Source organism: Mustela erminea, chromosome 1 (assembly GCF_009829155.1).
Source record: "Mustela erminea isolate mMusErm1 chromosome 1, mMusErm1.Pri, whole genome shotgun sequence".
Classification (NCBI taxonomy): domain Eukaryota; kingdom Metazoa; phylum Chordata; class Mammalia; order Carnivora; family Mustelidae; genus Mustela; species Mustela erminea.
The window spans coordinates 79,814,325-79,833,484 of NC_045614.1; the positions used below are offsets into that span (position 1 = coordinate 79,814,325).

At 39.9% G+C, this 19,160-nt stretch overlaps 1 protein-coding gene across 7 annotated transcripts in view; it reads left to right on the plus strand.

Moving 5' to 3' along the window:
• The window catches only part of THRB (thyroid hormone receptor beta), a 381,519-nt gene that overhangs the window by 50,307 nt on the left and 312,052 nt on the right, over positions 1 to 19,160 (plus strand). The window contains exon 2 of one of the 7 annotated variants that reach the window (XM_032328760.1): positions 8,092 to 8,190. The exons of the other annotated variants lie outside the window; for them this stretch is intronic. The gene's annotated coding sequence lies outside the window, so the exon portion shown is untranslated. The remainder of the gene's footprint in view (positions 1 to 8,091; positions 8,191 to 19,160) is intronic. 7 annotated transcript variants of the gene reach the window in all.

Sequence of the window (19,160 nt, forward strand, 5' to 3'; positions counted from 1 at the left end):
ATTAAACATTGGGGTTGCTCTCAAGGTCACAGTGTATAGATACAGTGGTTAAGTGGAAAATTCTAAGACAAATTGAACATGAAAATAGTCTTATCTGTGATGTTTGCAGGGGTGCCCAGCCTTTAGAGGAACTAGAGTCTCAAAACAAAAGTCACTCCAGGTATTTGAAGAAAAAAATAAAACAGACCATGTAGTTACAGTTAATCTGTTCAGAATCCTCACTGGTAGAAAAACAGAAGTTCTTCACATGCTTCACCCATCCCTGTGGATCCCTACATATCTTCTGAGAGCTGTATTCCAAAAGTCAGAGATAAAGGCGTTTTCTTGAGGGAGCAAGCAATTCACAGGAACAACTCAAGTATTATTAGCTGGGGATGGGGGGGCGGCTATTAGATAAGCTGTGTGTGGAGAGGGTTTTTCAATGATGCAAAATATGTATGTTTTTTTCTGGCTGGCATAGGAAGGACACACCTAATCGTAACGGCAACAGGCGAAGGTGTAGTTTTGCTTCCTCACAGTTGTCGCGTAGGCAGGTGAAGTGATAAATTATAAACAGGTGATTCCAGGGCATGTGGGAATTGTACCGTGCTTACGTATCATTTATTCGATGATCTTCTCTAGGAGTGCTTTGCTTCTTGGAAGACTTTATCTTTTTTTTTTTTTTTTTTTTAAGATTTTATTTATTTATTTGACAGAGAGAAATCACAAGTAGATGGAGAGGCAGGCAGAGAGAGAGAGAGGAGGAAGCAGGCTCCCTGCCAAGCAGAGAGCCCGATGCGGGACTTGATCCCAGGACCCTGAGATCATGACCTGAGCCGAAGGCAGCGGCTTAACCCACTGAGCCACCCAGGCGCCCTTGGAAGACTTTATCTTAACCGGGCTACTTGCAGCATTTTCTGGTGCCTCCCCAAAGGAGAGGCTTTCATCAGTGTGCTTCCATGGCTTTCAGGATGAAGTTCGAACATCGCAGCAGATACAGAGGGCCCCTCTGCGTCCATATCCTACCACCGTGTTCTTTGCCATTCCTTCCTCTTCACACTGTTGACCACTGTGGCAGGCACACGTCTCAGATGGTCCCCAAGGTGCCCATCTCCTGCGAGTATGATGAGACTGTCTCTCTTTTGACTACTTTCCAGAAAACTCCCTCTTAGCCAAATGAAGAGAGAGATTCTCCTGCTGGTCTTGAAGAAGCAAACTGCTGTGTGGTGGAGAGGACCACATGGCAGAGGATGGCAGGGTGCCGTTAGGGCTGAGAGCAGCTGTCAGCTGACAGCCGGTAGGAAAACGTGGCCCTCAGTCCTGCAAGGCAAGGAACTAAATTCCGCCAACAACCAGTGAGCTCAAAAGGGACCCCCAGGCCTCAGATGACTTGGTCACCCCAGCACCCCCTTGATTTCCACCTGAGCAAAGGGCCAAGCCAACCTCAGCCATGAGACTGACCCATGGAAGCGTTAGATGATAGGTATTGTCACTTTAAGGGGCTGAGTTTGTGGGAAGTTGTGCAGCAAGAGCAAAGTAATGTGGTCAGTCGACGATTATCTTTGCCCTCACCCCCCCCCCCCATTTCCCTTAGTACCGCTGCATTCTGTGTGTCCCCAGCCAAGGCTCAGTCACCATCTCTTCCACCTCCCAAGAATTGTCATCCCCTCCTGTGTGGAAGAAAATTATTCTTTAATTCTGAAATCATGCTCTAGATATGGTCCTTGTCTCTTTGGATTATTTTTATCCATAACAGCTTCATATTCTGTTTTTATATTCTGTTAGATGAATGTAACTGCAAATATGTTATGAATTAGTTATTTCACTTTCTTCAAAACTCAATATATCCAAATCCATATCTGAAAGAGTGAATTCATTGTCACATTTAGACTGGGTCTCGGAACAAGCATGAATTAAGTCGTGTGAGAACTGTAATGGCTCTTGGGAGGGTGGTTTGTAATGGTAGGCTATGAAGACTCACCCTTGGCCCTCTCAAGATACTGTTTTTTAATCAATAATTTTGGTGAGGATTATAGATTGCATATTTATCAAAGTCGTGGTTGACATGAAGCCTGGAAGCATGGCACATACTTTGAATCGCAGAATTGCGATCCAAAAGGATCATTTCAGGTTGGAATGATAGGCCAGCTCTAACAAGATGAACTTTATGTGAATACGTATAAAGGCCTATAGTAAAGGGATAAAAAAAATCAATCTTGAAACTGAGGATGGGGTAAAACAGACAGCATATGCAAAAATATTTAGATTAGTTGTTTACAAGCTAATGTAAATCAGTGGTATATCAGTGCTTGAAGCAGAGCTTATTTGAATCATGAAGTTAATTTTAGATTCTATTAATTGAACTACTGTGTCTAGGACAAGAAGAATAGTCCTCCTCTGTTCCACATGAGTCACACCACTCCTGGAGGGTGGGGTGGTTCTGGGCACCTCCTTCAGTGGGGTCATAGACAAACTGGAATTTCTCCATTGGGCAGGGACCATATGGGAGACTTGTGAGCAGATTTTGAGTACATGAGTACAATGTTGCGGAATAATTTGAGTTGTGGGTATTTTGTCTGTGAAAGAAAAGATATCTAAGGGATCAGACTTCTTTCCTATGACTTTGGTGAATTAAAATTACGGGGAAAATCAATTTTTTAAAATTTTATTAAACAAGTAATTACAAACATGTACTTAATAACAAAATAGACTTAGTAGCCTTTGGGAATTACTGAGCCCACTATCCCTGAGCTGTACAAACAAAGGTTAGCAGATTTGTGAAGAGGTCTCTTGCATGCATTGCCACAATGAGACAACCATGGACCAAAAGACACTAACACATACAGGGGCAAGAAAGTTTCATTACCGGTAAAGAGTATAGAAACTTAAGTATATGGTTTCATATAACACAGCATAATTCCAGGCAGAGGATTGGCTCCCCCAGCTTGCCCAAAGTTCCCCAAGCATGGATGTCCACTCCTAAATTCAGCCACCCAGCTGGAATGCAGATTCCTCTAGATGTGAGAAACTGCCTGTAGCAGAGGCTGGTAGTGCCCCACGCACGTCCCTTTTCGTCCAGCTGCTGTCGGTGCTGGCTGCCGGCTTCTCCCATCTGCATCCTTCCCTTTAAAATCGCCCTTGACTGGTAACATCTGTCATATCCAAAGATGCCTGGGAGGGTATAGCACCCATCCCTGGTGTTGGCCAATAACTGACTGGTGCAGAGATACAAAGGCTCAGTCCCTGGTGTCCATGCAGGACATCTTCCATGGAGCAATTTATACTCCAGGGTTCCTAGTGGGATCAGGCTAGACTTCTCCTGACACCACATCTCTCTTGCCCTTCCCCTCTGCCCTCTCATGCAGGGCTCCCTTGTACATTCCCCCTGAGGGCCCTGACTTGCACAGGCATTATCATCTCAGGCTAAGCTTTGCTTCTAAGGCTCCTTATCTGAGCTGCCACTTCTGCCTTTCTGTGAGCATTTATAACCTCTTGCCCCTTTGCTGATAGGAGCTTCTGCCTTTTCATCTACCCTCTAACCCAGGGCTGGTAACTGGGCCAAGATATCATCCTCTGTGTTTATATTATGGGACTGAATGAAGAGGAGGTCATTTTGCCAGAAGCATCCCCAGCAGGCATGTCTGAGGACCTCTCCAGCAACACTGGAAGAGAGTGTTCTGAGAGCTCAGCCCACCTCAGCATCAGTGATTCTGTTCTTCTCATAAATCTGCTACATTCCTCCAAGCACACAGTGGGTGCACACATATGCACACACACACACACTCATGCACACAACTTCCCTCTGCCCACACCTATCCTGTCTCCTTTGCCTCTGATGAACGCAACACTACCTGACTCTCTCGTGGAAATGAGAGATTCGAGGCTCTGCATACCCAACAACAGTGTTGTCCAACTGTTGTCAGATTAGAGAACCTGACAACCAGTTAGTATGTATCTTCCTTTCTTGTTTTAACTGCGTATGTTTCTGCTTCTGAAGGAGCAGGAGGCTGGCTGAGGACAAAACAAAGGCTAGCGCCTTGCACCCCCCCCTTCACCCGCTCCCCTCCATATGTGTAGCATTCCTCAGGCACCCCTGACTGCCATAAAACGATAAATAGTTAACTTGGTTTGCAAATGTCCTTGAGATTTACAACAAAGAAGTTACCTTATCAATAGCCCTAATGTCACCCTCCCCTCCATGAAAAACGGAAGGAGGCGGAGGTAGAAGGAAAAGTAAATAAAGTTAAATTTCTTCTAAACCTAAATCTCATTAACAAGGATGCTTGATAGCAGGAATGTAACATTCCACCAGGAGACTCCCAATTGTCTTTACTTGATAAGTAACCAGGCCTCCAATATCCTGGTAGTGCTTTTTTTTCCGCATGCGTGGGCTAACCGGCCAGTTCTGCTTCTGTAAGATTGCTTTGTCTGCTTTCGCGCGGGTCCCCTGACCCAATCCACTGACGCCAAGTATGCCTGTTCAAACTATCAATCAATCAGCTCAGCCCCACCCGAAACTTGTTTGTATCTGTCTATAAAAATCCTGCACCAACCCAGCTCTGGACCTCTCGGCGTTATCGGCAACGAGCGCCGCAGAGGTCCAGGTTCGAACCTGCAATAAACGACCCTTGCTGATTGGCTTTGACTCACGTCTCTGGTGGTCTTTTAAGGTGGGGGTAATATTCAATTGGCATTACACTTCTGTGTTCTTTTCTCCAAACACCCTACTTGTAATGAGCACCCGACTGACCTCCAGTCATGTAAGGTGGCTTGCAGGAGAGAAGGAAGAAAAGCTTGGCGTGGGGGCAAGAGGCCTGGTTTGGGGTATAGATGGAGGTACTCAGTTCCTGACTCTGGCATTCAGTGGGACAGCTATGTGGCCTTCCAGTCACTTAACCTTTCTTATAATCTCATTTCTTCTTGTATGAGGTGAATGGAATGGGCTTGCCCTACCTAACAGGCTCATGAAGACCAAGTGTGATAGAGCATCCCACGATATTATAAAGCCCTTGATAAACACGAGACATCATTCAGATACCATTTTAAATGCAAGACTGCCCATTAAGAGCTTCCGAAGTAGTAGGAGACCTGAGACACAAACACACGCGGAAACTGTTGAAGGTGGGGATAATCAACATTACCAGGGAGGGACAAAGTTGCATAGGAGTTCAGAGGAGGGTGAGCCCATTTGTTCTTTGGGCTCAAACCTGTTCATCTTCTTCTTTGTATTTTCTATCTGGCTTGGGGCTTGTAAACAGCAGGACCTTTGCGTAAAAACTGGGAAGTCACAAAAATCTCTTACCCCTAAAAAACAACAACAAGAAAAACAAACAAAAAACTCTTACCCCTTTGTATGCTTAATGGAGAAAAAAGCCATGTCCATCATCTCTCTCCCTCCCTCTGTCTGTCTATCTATCTAACTGATACAAGGACTAAGTAAACTCTTCAGAATCAATCCTCTGCAATGACTTTAGTGTGTCTGTTTTCCAGTGGATTTTACTACATCAGCCATATCTGAGAGCTGAAATTTGTGCATATATGTCTGCTTTTTCAGGAATGATTGGCTGATTCTTTTATCATAATGCCTGCCAGTCTACATTATTATTACAATATGTAGAGTGCCCAGAGCAGCTTAGAGCAGCGGGAGAGAGAGAGTTACAGGGAGGTGATCTTCCAGTCCACACAGCCTGTCCATGACAGAAACACGCTGCTGCGTGCTCTGCTTCCATTCCTGGGCCCACGTAACTCATTCTTTCCTCTCTTGCTTTGTCAGCATTTTGGGTACTGGTTTGTTTTAAGTTCCTAAGTGGCTGTGGCTAGGGCTGGACTCTGCCTTCTGGCCTCAGACTATGGGAAGGCCTCATTCCCCTTGGCTCCTTGTCACAAACACGCCAAGCTCATGTCATGTGCGAGGCGTATGCTAAATGTTTAGAGTTACCAAATTACAGGGAGAAGAAATGTTCATCTCCACATGGGCATGCACATCTTGGGGTTTTGGTGTGGCTCTGTGCTACCTGTTTCTGTCCTTCGTCTCCTAGACCTCATTCCTGCCCTTGGCACAGCTGGTTAGGACCCTGCTCATTTCTCTCCATTGGCTTCCTTTGACCTTTCTATTTGTTTCCTCTTCTGTCCCTCTGCCCACACCTGTCCTGTCTCCTTTGCCTCACTTTGCCTAAGTGGCCTTCAAGATTTTCTAGTATTCTGATTGTCTCTTCCCCTTCTGTCAACGCAGTGTTTTAAGTTTACCATTTCTACTCCCAAACTCTGTTCTCTCTCCCTTCCCCCTTGCTTGCAATGGCACCAGGCATCTAATCAACCTGGAGAAACCTCCAGGTCACTACCAACTTCCTCTCCCCACCATCCAGTTGGTTTTCAGTGAAAGGTTCTCCCCATCCATCACTATCCCACAGCCTCCATCCCAGGCCTAGCCTATTCCAACATCTTGGCTACCTCTACCCATTTCATTTATTTATTTTTTCTAAAAGCCAAATCTGAACATGCCACACCCCTGGCAGTGGGTGTCTCTTCAGTTCTGAACTCTAACACAATAAAATTCAGACACAACCCTGCAGTGGCAGACCTTGGCCTCCTCCTCCACTGTTGTCTGCTCCTCCCTACTACGTGCCAGACGCACGAACTTCTCAGTATTTTTAGAGGATGCTTTTCTGCCTTTTCCACATACCATCTTTTCCCCCCAAAATGTCCTCGTTTTCTCTAGCTGGCAAAGATCTCTTCTTCTTTCAAAACCACCTTGTAAAGTTTTCTGGATTTTCTCATGTTGAAGTTCCTTTGTGTGTCAGCTGAGTGTTGTCCGTGTCTCTATTATGACATCTAACCCCAAACTGGAGGTTAAAAAAAAAAAAAAAAAAAAGAACTCTTTGCATTTGCAGAATAATTTATAGATGGCAAAACTTTTTCACAGACTTTCTCTCCATGGTGAGTTGGAAAAAGCAGAGATATGAAAGGGAGGTTGTGTTCAACAGCGCTTTGGTGTCTGTTCTATTTTGGTCATTTTTGATCCCCGGGTACTGTTATCTACACCTTTAGCAACAAGGAAAGTGTGTCAAACGTCCTGCCACTTAGGAGGATAAGAGCCTGGGCAGAACACTTGGTAAGGATGGCCAGCCAACCTGTTCTTGAAAGTGATAGTCTTGAATTAATGACAGAAAGACCCAGGGGAAATCTATAAGGAGTCTTAGAGCTAGGATGTTTTTTTGTTAAGAACATTTTTTGTAAAACATTGAACTTCTAAGCATAAATTTAAGCCAAGAATGGCTTGACCTCCTTTCGGCTTCCTTTTTGTTTTAATCACAGAATTAGGTTTGCCTGGTTAATCAGTGCCCACAGCAAAGATAGCGTAGGGGCAGTTGGCACTAGATAATTCAGACACGAGTTCCAGTTTAAACCAGAAGAGAGGGATGGAGGAGACTTGGAAAGCAGGTACTGGCTACCTTAGTAAGCATATCGTCAATGAATTTTAGAGCTTGAAGGATCTAGCCTCTGATTACAGCTGAGGAAGGAGGCTGGGGGAAGTCAAGCACCTGGCAGGATTCTCAGCATTAATGGCTCTCAACCGTCACCTACTCGGAACCCTTTCCCCACCTCATTCACATCTGCAAAGGTATGAAAATGGCCTGTGAGGGAAAACAATGAGGGCATATGGAGATAGTTGCTTATGAAATCAAGACTTCATTTTGGGTCAGTTAGGTAGATGATAACTTTAATAGAAGCCAAGAACTTTTTACTGGTTTATCTCCTTTGTGATCCTCACAAAAATCCTGTGAGATGATGTATTTGTTTCCTGTTGCTCTTGTAATAAATTACCACAAGCTTTGTGGCTCAAAACCACACAAATGTATAATCTTAGAGTTCTGCAGGTCAGAATTCAGAAATTAGTTCCACAGTACTAAAGTCAAGGGGTCTGCATACCTGGTTCCTTCCTGAGGCCCTAAAGAGAGAATTCATTTCCTTGCCTTTTCCAGTTTGTAGGCGCTGCTTGTTTCCTTGGCTTGCGGTTCTTTCCTCCATCTTCAAAGCATGTCCTACAATCTCTTCTTTCCTTGCCACCTGACCCTCTCCCCTGCCTCTGATTCTTTTTCATCCCTCTTACAGGGTCCTATGTGATTGTACTGGGCCCACCAGATAATCCAGCATGATCTCTTCATTATGAAATCTTTCATCAAATTTACAAAGTCCCTTTTGTTATATAAGGTAAGATATTCACAGGTTCTGGCTAGTGGGACATGGACATTTTTAGGAGGCCACTGTTTAGCCTACGATGGAGAGGTTCTAGTCTACAACTGGGGAAACTGAAGCTCAGAGAGAGGTGAAGAAATTTTCATAGAGTTAAGTACTTACTGAGGAGGAGTCCTTCATTCTTACCACTATCTCTGGAACTGAGTTAGAAGAAATAAAAAATTAAAAAAAAACGAAAAACTGATTTCAAGGTAAATAGGACATAGAATTATTATATTTTTAAGACCCCAAAAAACACCAAACCTGCGGTCTGAATTATAAAATATAAGAAAAACAAAGATCCTGTAAACTCTTTTTTTTTGAAGGGTAGCATTCTTTAACAGCACTAGGTAATTCTTGGACTATAATAGGCCATCATCCAGAGTTAGTCATCCTGCTAGCTGCTGTGAGCACATATTTTAATTTTCAAAGCTTAAATCGGATTCAATACATTTCTATCCATTGGTAGTGGGTGGCCACCCAAGTGCAGAATAAAGCTAAAATTTTTAAAACTTGACAGCATTTCTTTTTAATTTTTGAAGTCAGCTATCGTATTTCTCCTAATCTCTCTCTTCTCTCAGATGAGTATCTCAAATTCAGATTTAGGTAGACATTCATATGAGGGGGATTTTTGACATCTCAGTGTCTACACTGACTTCCCCTAGAAACTCTCTAGTATTTACTTCTCATAAAATATGATTCTAAGGATTGATTGTGATACTACAGCTATAGCTCAATAGTCTTGAACACAGTCGAATGTTCCCCTTCCTATATTGGGAAGTATACCTCTGTAATCTCACATTATTAACAGAATTAATGGAAAGTTGGACAGAACAGCCCATTTCCAGAAAGAAAATAATTACAAGCATGACTGATAACCTACTTGAAGTCCAGAGAGAAAGAGGCAAAATATTTCTTTACATCTCGATCTTCTGTCACTGCTACATAATCAGCTTTGATGAGGTTAGGAAGACCTGCCTTGCTTGGCTGGTCTCACTCTCTCTCTCCTTGATGTATTTTATTTACAAATATATTTATATATTATAACATATATATAGACTATGAAACTTAATAATGAAATTAACCTCTCATGAAATCAATGCCCAGCTGAGAAAGTAGGATATAACAATATGGTTGCTATTGAACTTCAAGCGTTCCTATCTCCTGCCTCCCTCCACTTAGGTGCACTGTTTTTAATTTTGTATTTATCAGTAAAGGCTTCTTTTTTTTTAATTACATGTGTGTATATCTCCCAAAATAATATGTATTTTAAAATTTTGCTTAAATGTGGACTTTATTAAAATAGTTGCATGCCATATATACTTTTCCTGCAACTTGCTTTTTCATTCCTAATTATATTTCCAAGATTTACCCATCCAGGATATAAAGCTAGTATTTGTTCTTTACCCTTGTTGTATGACACTGTGTTGTGTGAACATACCACTTTATTTATTAGCTTGTCTATGGATAGACTTTAAGGCTATTTTCTGTTTAAGAGTTTATTTCCGGTATTTTGCTATTACAAACAATGTTATTATGAATTTTCTTGCACATTGCCTTCTGGTACATGTAAGAGTGTCTCTAAGAATGGAATTGCTGGGTCAGAAAATAAATGCATTCTTTGCTAGGTGATTCAAAATTATTTCCTAAAGTGGTTGAAAGCTTCAAAGCTCCCTTCTGCAGTATGAGTTCTTATTGCTCCATATCCTTTTAAAGATTTTTTTTTAAAGATTTTATTTATTTATTTGTGAGAGAGAGCGAGAGAGCAAAAGAGTGAGCACAGGCAGGTGGAATGGCAGACAGAGGCAGAGGGAGAAGCAGGCTTCCCTGCCATGCAAGGAGCCCAATGTGGGACTCGATCCCAAGACGCTGGAATCATGACCCGAGCTGAAGGCAGCCGCTTAAGCAACTGAGCCACCCAGGCATCCCTTGTTACTCCATATCCTTAACAACATTTGGTAATGTCAGGCTCTTAAATTTCACACATGTAAAAGGTATCTCTTTGTAGTCTGAAAAGGCATTGCCTTGATTTCCAATGAAGTCGAACGTCTTTTCATGTTTATTTATTGTTGGTGCTTCCTTTTGGGTGAAATACTGTTCATATCTCCCCCTATTCTCTCTTAATTCATAGTAGTTAATAGGTGTGTGTGTTTGTGTAGAGAGAGGGGGAGAGGAAACACTAATCCTTTGTATTGGTTTTAGGTGTTTCAAAGGGCTTCTTCCAGTTTATAGATTGCCATTTCACTTTGTAGTATCTTTTAATGAACAGAAGTTCTTTTTTTTTTTTAAGATTTTATTTTTATTTTTAAAGTAATCTCTACATTCAACGCAGGGGTCAAAGTCAAAACCCAAGATCAAGAGTTGCATGCTCCTCCAACTGATACAGCAAGGCGCCCCTGAACAGACATTCTTAATTTTAATATAGTCAAATGTATCAATCTCTTGTTTTATGACTAGTAATTTTAAAATTGCACCTTAAAAATCTTTCCCTCCTTATTCTACATTTTTTCCTACTAGTTTTAAAATTTTTCTTTATATTTAAGTCTACATTTCCTCTGGAATAGATTTTTATGTTCCACAGCATGAGATCGGGATCCAGTTTCATTTTTCTCATAGGAACAACATTTGTACTAGCATAAATTGTTGAGTTGTCCATGATTTCCCCTTTGATCTCCAATGCCAAGGCTTTCATAAGTTAAAATTTTCATTTACATGAGACTGCTTTTGGTCTTTCTGTCTATCTCATTGTGCAACTTGTCTGTTTCTGTGTCAATAACCCATGTTTGCTCTCTTTTCCTTCTTTTATTTTCCATTCTTCTGCCTTCCTCTAAGGATCCTGGATCTTTCCTTCCATAGTTCGCTTATGTCCAAGGTCAGCCAGTTGCATAGGAACATCCGGATAGACTCCATAGTAGATCAAAAACAAAGTAAACAGGGCTCTTTCTTGGTGGTGGTGATTTCCTCTCATAGCAATGCCAGTATATAAGGAAGTCCCCATCCCCACCCCTACCAGGAAGACCATGGGAATGAAGGGGACAAAGAATATGTTCAGTTATTCCTTCTCTTTGATCTCACTTCAGGTTTTGTTTTTGTTTTTGTTTTAGTATTTGCCACCATATCACTCTTGTCTGTTTTGTTTTGTTTTTTTCTTCTAAGCTATTGTCATACATATCCCTCAACCCTGCACCCTGCACTTCCTAATTGTTTTTATATTAAATGTATACTTTATATTTTGTGCTCTAGATGTTATCTGATTCATTTTAATCCATTTTTTCAAATTAGTTTTGAAACATGGTTATATTAGCTCAACTGTCCATAATCATTTAACTGTGATGATAATCCTCTCTAACTTCAAGCAAAATCAATTGACGGGAGAGAGCTCACTAGCATAATTCTGTGTATCATCTCCTCAATTGACATTTATTAATTAATTAACAATTGTTCAACTCATCTATTCTTTTTTGTGTGTGATTTATGTCATATTCTACCACTTTACCCCACAATATCTTGCAAAACTTTGTCAAGCTTCTTATTCAAATAGGCATATGATGATATACCTTGATATACAAGTATATATAGTATAAATTAGCATATCATATATGTTGTAGCATATCTGAAGAGTCACATATCATGTGTTTGTTTATGTCTCCTCCTCAATTCCATGCTACTCTTTCGATGAAGTTACAAAAGCAACAAGGAGAAGGATTGTTTTCCTTCCTCTTTGTTATAGGTTAACATTGCACCATTTGGTTCAAACCCTGAGTCTAGCCCTTCCTTATTCTTCTTGCCTTGAAAGCAACTGAAAGTGCATTTTTACATATTGAGCATTTTCTCTGCAAGCTTCATCTCATCCTTGACTTTAGCTTTGTTGATGTTATTTTGACATCTGATCATGTTGCTCTCAACCAAACTGGGCTAGGAAAAGTAAAAGAAAACTTGTCAAGACCTAGCGAAGCTAACCTTAAACAAACACCAGTATTGCTGGTGACACTGGAAATTACTCCTACTGAGCATTTGTTCCCGAAGGGAATCGGTGGCTAAGAGATGAGTTTGGTCACTTGAGCTAGAGACACATGTGAACTCTGTATGTGATGCTGTTACCATCTGACAAAGAGCATTCTTTACAATGTCTAAAGGATGGTTTTGAAATAACATTTGTGCCGGAGAATAGCAATACTGTCCATTGTGTTAATCTTTTATGCCTAGCCCAATGACAAGCACATAGTTCTCAATAAAAATTTGTTTATCGACAGAATGAGAACAATATACATTGGAGGAGAGAAAAAGAAAAGATTATTCTCTTCCAGTCACCTGAGGAACTTAAGTTGAGAATATGGATTTAATTTTTCATATTGTCTTTGGGCTAATTTGACATTTTTCACTTTAAGATTCTGAACACTTTGATCTACAGAGAAATATTAGTGAAAATATGGTATATACTTCTTGGAAAATGCACTGCTTCAACAGATTAAAGACATATAAGCTAGAGCAAGTATGCAAATGATCCCTGTTTGAACTGAAGGAATGGAAGCAAAAGAAGGAATGAATGGAAATTTTCAAATCTTGGACTTTTTCTGATATTCTTGGTAAAAGGAGTGTCAACAAGGAAGAAGACCTACCAAGTCTTTTTGGTTAGAGATATTGTAATACTAATGATGTAACTTCAAACATTTTGGAAAGACAGTTAGTGTTTTCTCTTGAATATGAGTCATTAAGATTGTTTTGTATTCTAAATTAACACTCTAAGTTTACAGAAAGGTTAAAATTAAATGTTTGTGTTTGCACGCATGCACGCGCATGCATGTGTGTGTGTAGATAGATGGAGAGAGAGAGAAAGAACTCTTTTTCCCTAGGGCTTAATGATTCAATATGTGGTGTAGCACAGGGCTTTGCAAAATTAACTGGACAACTCCTGGTGTTGTATGTATTAATCTCTGACTTTGCTTACATTGTTTTGGAGGTAGTCTCGGCAAAAGCGATCAATTTATAATCAATTAATAATCAATTCCTTATTTATTTGTGTTGATTCTATATCTCACTATTCACACTTGCTAAACATTCATTCAAACTGAGACCCTTTTTTGGTTATAAAATGTGTGCAATGATATGAGCTATGTTAACTGGTTACTAGCTGGAAAGGTTTTCCTCAGTCACAGATCCAACTTCAGTGCAGAGTTTGCTATTTTTAATCACAGAACTTAGGAGTTTAATTCAGTTAAAAAGGGAGGAAGTTGTCAAGGGAGGGTTGCTAAAAGTTCATGCTAAATTTGCTTAGATCCAGATTGTGTTCATTAATATTTATATATCTATGGTTGGGAAGGGGCGATTATGCTTCTTTAAAAACACTGGGTATTCATTTTCCATGTATCGCATAGCCTTCTGATTAGGGAAGGTGGGTTTTCATTGTACAATCAATGGAGATACAGATGGAAACCATCTGGCGCCTCATCCTCTTTTTGTCAAAAACCTTGTCTTGTCTTTCACATGTCAATGATGAATGGAAGGATTTCAATCTCTAGCTGAACAATGCAGTTTGAATCCCTCAGCTAGCCAAGGGGTTTTTGGCAAGCATCGATGGGCTTAATATTTTAAAGAAACCAGCAATCATTTTAATTCATTAGTTGAGGCCTGTTGTTCTAGGCAGTGTTTTTGATTTGTATTTTGGGCATTGGCTTTGTTTCTGATTCACAAGCGTATTCCATATGGGTATATTTTCTTTTATACAGTGTAAATCATAGGGACAAAAGTGGGAGTTGTATCTGATAAGATGACCAAAATGCTGAGAGTTTCTTTTAATCGTTTTCTGTATTAATTATGATTCATATTAAGAGTTCAGACCAAAAATTTTCTTGTTAACTGGTACAGAGCATATACCAGAACACAGAATTGAGTTTAGCCAACTACAGATGGTGAACCTGAAAATCAGTGCAGGGCTCTGTTTCTTAGAGCATCTTGGGTATGGAACTTTTATTGTTTGTCTGTCTGCTGGAGGTGAGTTCCTGGGTGGAATCAAAGCTTTAGACCCACTGGTTAGCTTTGACAGTCATACTCCAGCTAACAAAAAACAGATTGGTTTTCCTGCACTCCACATTGAGTAGAAAGAGGTGAATCACCAAAAAGCAAGTTGATGCCAGATCCCTATTCAGAAAGTCATTTCTGAGTATATCCTGGGGTTGGTAGAGATTCAGCCCAACTCTATACCTGCCAAAACCATGGTGGCCTCCATGGAGGTTGTAGGTCCCACCACTGACTTTTGCATGGGGCTCTAGTTAAGAGTGCACATAATACGCATGTTACTATATCTAATTATAATGATTATGGTGTTAATACATAGTGCCTATACCTGCCAGGCACTGTTTTAAATGTACTGTATATCTTTACTCATTTAATCCTTACAACCACTCTAATAGGTAAATTCTGTTACTCATTATACAAGGAAACTGAAGCCTGGAGAGATTAAGAACTTGCTCAAGTCCCATAGCTATTAAATGCAAGGGATTGAAATCCAGATAGTTAGTCTCTGAAATCTGCATGCTACACCATTGTGTGTATTATTTTGCACAGTAATCTCTTGAGGAAGAGGTCATCTGTGTTTTGTATGTTATAAGGATGTGGAAACAAAGGTGCTCACTCCAGGTCAAACAACTTGTAGCCTGTGAAGCCAGGACCCAGACTTTCCGAATCCCATTCTCTTTACACAATGCAAAATTCAAAACAAATGCCCTGACACACCAAAAAATCCTCAATCATTAGAAGACTAAATTTTGTTCAGGAGAGTGCAGTCATTTGGAAAGGGAATTATACTGGTTCTTTAGAGATTTTCAATACTGCCACACAACCAAATTATTTATAGTCTATTTTTTATAATGAAAAATACAATTAACTCATTCTGATACTACTCAACTGAGTCCTTGCTATACATAGAGCATATATATATTTACATATATATATATATAGAGAGAGAGAGAGAGAGAGAGAAAGGCATTACTGTATGTATATCAGTATGTATTATATATGTATATATTACTATACATATATATATTTGCCTTTAAATGTTGGTGAAAGTAATACTTAATATACAAAGAACTTTTACATTTTGATAGGAAAAAGTCTGAATCCTCACATTTTAAAAAAATGGACAAAGAATGAGAATAAATACAATGGACTACAATTTTTTTTTATGCCAAAAGATATAACCTCATTAAAGAAGAATGATATGAACCCATCCTGGTCCTCAAGGGACAAAGATTAAATTAAATGTTAATATATAATATTACCATATGCTGAAAGGGAATTAGCGCTCTCTTCTATTAAGGATGTAGGTTTTGGTTTTTAGGGTTTTTTTAAAGGATTTATTTATTTATTTGAGAGAGAGAGAAAATGAGTGGGAGAAGGGGCAAAGGGAGAGGGAGAGAGAGGATCTCAGGCTGACGCTATGCTGAGTGTGGAGCCCAATGCAGGGCTTGACCTCATGACTCTGAGATCACGACCTGAGCCAAAACCAAGAGTCTGACACTTAACAGACTGTGCCACCCACGTGCCCCAAGGGTGTAGGTTTTTAAAAGAAAAATTTGTCAACGTATATCAAAACCCTTAATGTTTATACTTTGATCTGTCAATACTACATCTAGGAACTGATCCCAAGAATGTCATCATGGGTATGTGAACAAAGTTGTTTTTTTTTTTTTAAATAGTCGATAAAAACATTATTTATAAAAACAAAAATCTGTAACAATAGGTTTGATTAAATACAGGCATATTCATATGATGGAATACAAGGCAACTCTGAAAATACGACGTCGGAAATATTTAATAGAATACTAAGATGTAAAAGATGTGGTAGTTGGAAAAGACACTTAGAAAAAGTGAATTTATATCACAATATCAATGATTTTATTTGAAAGTAGTAGTGTAGTTTGTTGTTTTTTGTGTTTTAGTTTTTACTTAAATTCCAATTGTTAACATGCAGTGTAATATTAGTTTCAAGGGTAACTAGTGTATTATTTTTGTTCTTTCTGATTTTCCTTTCTAGTCTAACACAATAAACATGGATTACAGACTCAGGAATAAAGCAATACATTTTAATATTTTGAGTTTTGCTACTACACTTTACAATACTGTAAAAAACAGAACAAAACAGAAAAGCCACCAAGATACTCTGACAAGTGGAAGAGGAATTTGATTTGTATCAACTAGATATTGAAGACAATGAAGGGACACAGAGTCATCAGCCCTTTTAATTCTTGTACAGTGGTTCTCAAACAGTAGCCTGTGGCAAAATCTTTGGGAGGCTGGTCCCCACCCCTATACTTTCTGATTCAGTAGGTGTGGATGAGGCCTGAGAATTTTCGTTTCCTGGAAGTGTCCTAGATATTGCTGATGCCGCTTATTAAGCGACTCCACTTTGAGAACCACTGATGTGTAGTCTTAGGATGAAGATTATAAAACTAATAGTGGTTGGAGTTCAAACCCAAGGTTTATTCCAAAGCTTAAACTGTTTTAACCGTGTTTTCAATCTTAGATGAACATTAAAATCATCTAGAGAACATTAAAAATAAATCCTCTTGCCTGGTGCCTACCCTGAAACGGTTGAGTAAAACTTCTAGGGGTTAGAAGGAAGGCTTCTAAGTTCTAGTGGTCGCCAATGGTTGAGAGCCACTGCCCACCACCACTTTCAAGCCACCATCTTAATACTATATTAATTTCAGAATTTAAAAAGATGAAGCCCTGTGTCTTAAATTAACTGAATTATAAATACTTTGAAGATCCTTAGTAACAAAGCAGGCAGTTTTAGTAAAAATGATTCTCATTTACATGTTTAGAATATCCCTGAAAAGCACTTTTATAAAATTTCTTATCTAAATATTTTGTCTTCTGCTGGATTGGAATAGAGAATTTTCCTTTGAGAACTTTTTTGTTATGAACTAAATTAAATGCTTTCTTTGAGTAGGTCATATATACCTGAGTAGTCATTTTTTCTTTTAGGATGGAATAAGATTCAATAAACAGCTTGCCATAACAAGCATTAATTAACATAAATTACCCATAATCAGGCCTGGTGCCTTATACTAGGTATAATATACAGATGGTTCTATAACACTGTGAGCTCCTTGGAATTGCTTCCAAGCTCCTTGGAATTGCTAGTATTTCATATCCATCTTACATACAAAGCAATAGGTCGGACACATAAATGAACATTTGATATTTATGTCACATGAAGGTCAGGAATGGACTGCTGAAACACATGAGTAAATTGCAGCTTCTGACAAGTCGTGTTCCAAATGTGCATTGAAGATTACTTCCAGGGAATGCGGAATTTATTTTGCTATGGAAATCATGGTTGTTAGGTCTCCCTTTTCAAAAATCCCAAACTAATCCCAGTAGGAGCCACGCAAAAGTGGTAGCAAAGTAGTTTTTCTCTCACCAGTCCTTTCTTTCCCTCATAAATGTTTTCTTTTCTGCCACACATCAACCTTCTCCAGCTGTTTCAGCCACTTATTGTTGTAGGACAAACTCCCCCTATCTCAGTGTCTTGGAATAACAGTGATTTATTCCTTTGTCACAATTCTATGGGTAGGGCTTCACAGAGAGTTGAGTGGACAGTTCTTTTGCTTCCTTTGACATTGGTTGGAGGATTGAACATTCAGCCTGATTCACTGTGACTGGGCTGGGCTAGAAACTCCAAGAAGGTTTTATTCAGTAACCAGGTGACCTGGTGCTTCTCGTGTGACTTCTACTCATATCTTGTTTGTGCTGTCTCACAGTGCGGTGGTTTGTGGGTAGCCAAGCTTCTCACATGGAAGCTGGTTTCCAAGAGGGAAAAAGAAAAAGCCTGCAATCCCCTTAAGTCTGGGGCTAGGAGGTCCCAGGAGCCAACACACCACTTTTTCTGCATTACAAATTACAAAGCTACCCCGAATTTAAAAGGGAGGGGAAGTGGACCCTACCTGTTCAAAGGATGGGTGTGGGCGTGTGCGTATGGGGAAGGACAGGAACGATGGTAGCCATCTCAGAAAACCATTCCTTCTCCATTGGATCTGGAGGAGTTGAGAGGTGAGGCCCTAACTCTTCAAAGTAGAACCCACCAATATGGTCATGTCCCAAAAGTAAGTTCAGTGGAGGCCAAAGAGGTAAAAATTCTTCAGCAGCAGCTAAAAGGACGGTGAATTCATGTGCATTCCCTCTTTTAGCTCCCATTTTGTCATAAAAAAGTCAAAAATACAAGTTTGCATCTGGGGAGGAAATTGAGGAGAGTGGCTGTATCAGGATTAGTTTCAGCTGCAAGTATCAGAAACCCAAAATAACAGTGCAGTAAAAAGAAGTTCGTTTCTTGCATAAAGTTTTAAGGCAAGCAGTGTAGGGCTGTATGTTGTACTTTCAGCTCACTGTTCCACCTCCCAAAACAGGACTGGAAAGCGACAGTTCTTCCAGAACCACTGTACAGATAAAATATATATCCCATCCCAAGTTCAAATTATCTCAATTTTTTCAATTTTTTCAATTTCTCAATTTTTCATGCGTCTTCGGACAATTATCCATCCATGCCACCAAGTTCCTAAATGTCAACTTTTTATGAAAATTTTGATAGCAGTCTTTGTCATTATAAATCACAGAGAGATTTTCAAGCTTCAAAAATTGACCAAGGTCCCCAAGTTTACTTAAATGTGAAATGAGTTATTTACTACCTTGTTCTATTTCTTCCTTTTTGCAAAAACCCACATGAAATTACTGTTATGGGTGCCTGTGGTGGCTCAGTCGGTTAGGCGTCAGCCTTTGGCTCAGATCATAATTAGAATCCCAGGATCGAGCCCTGCGTCAGTCTCCTGGTTCAGTAAGGAGTCTGCTTCTCCCTCTGCCCCTCACCCTGCTCGTTTCTCTCTCACACTCTCTCTTGCTCTCAAATAAATCAATAAAATCTTTTAAAAAAATTACCTGTTATAATCATT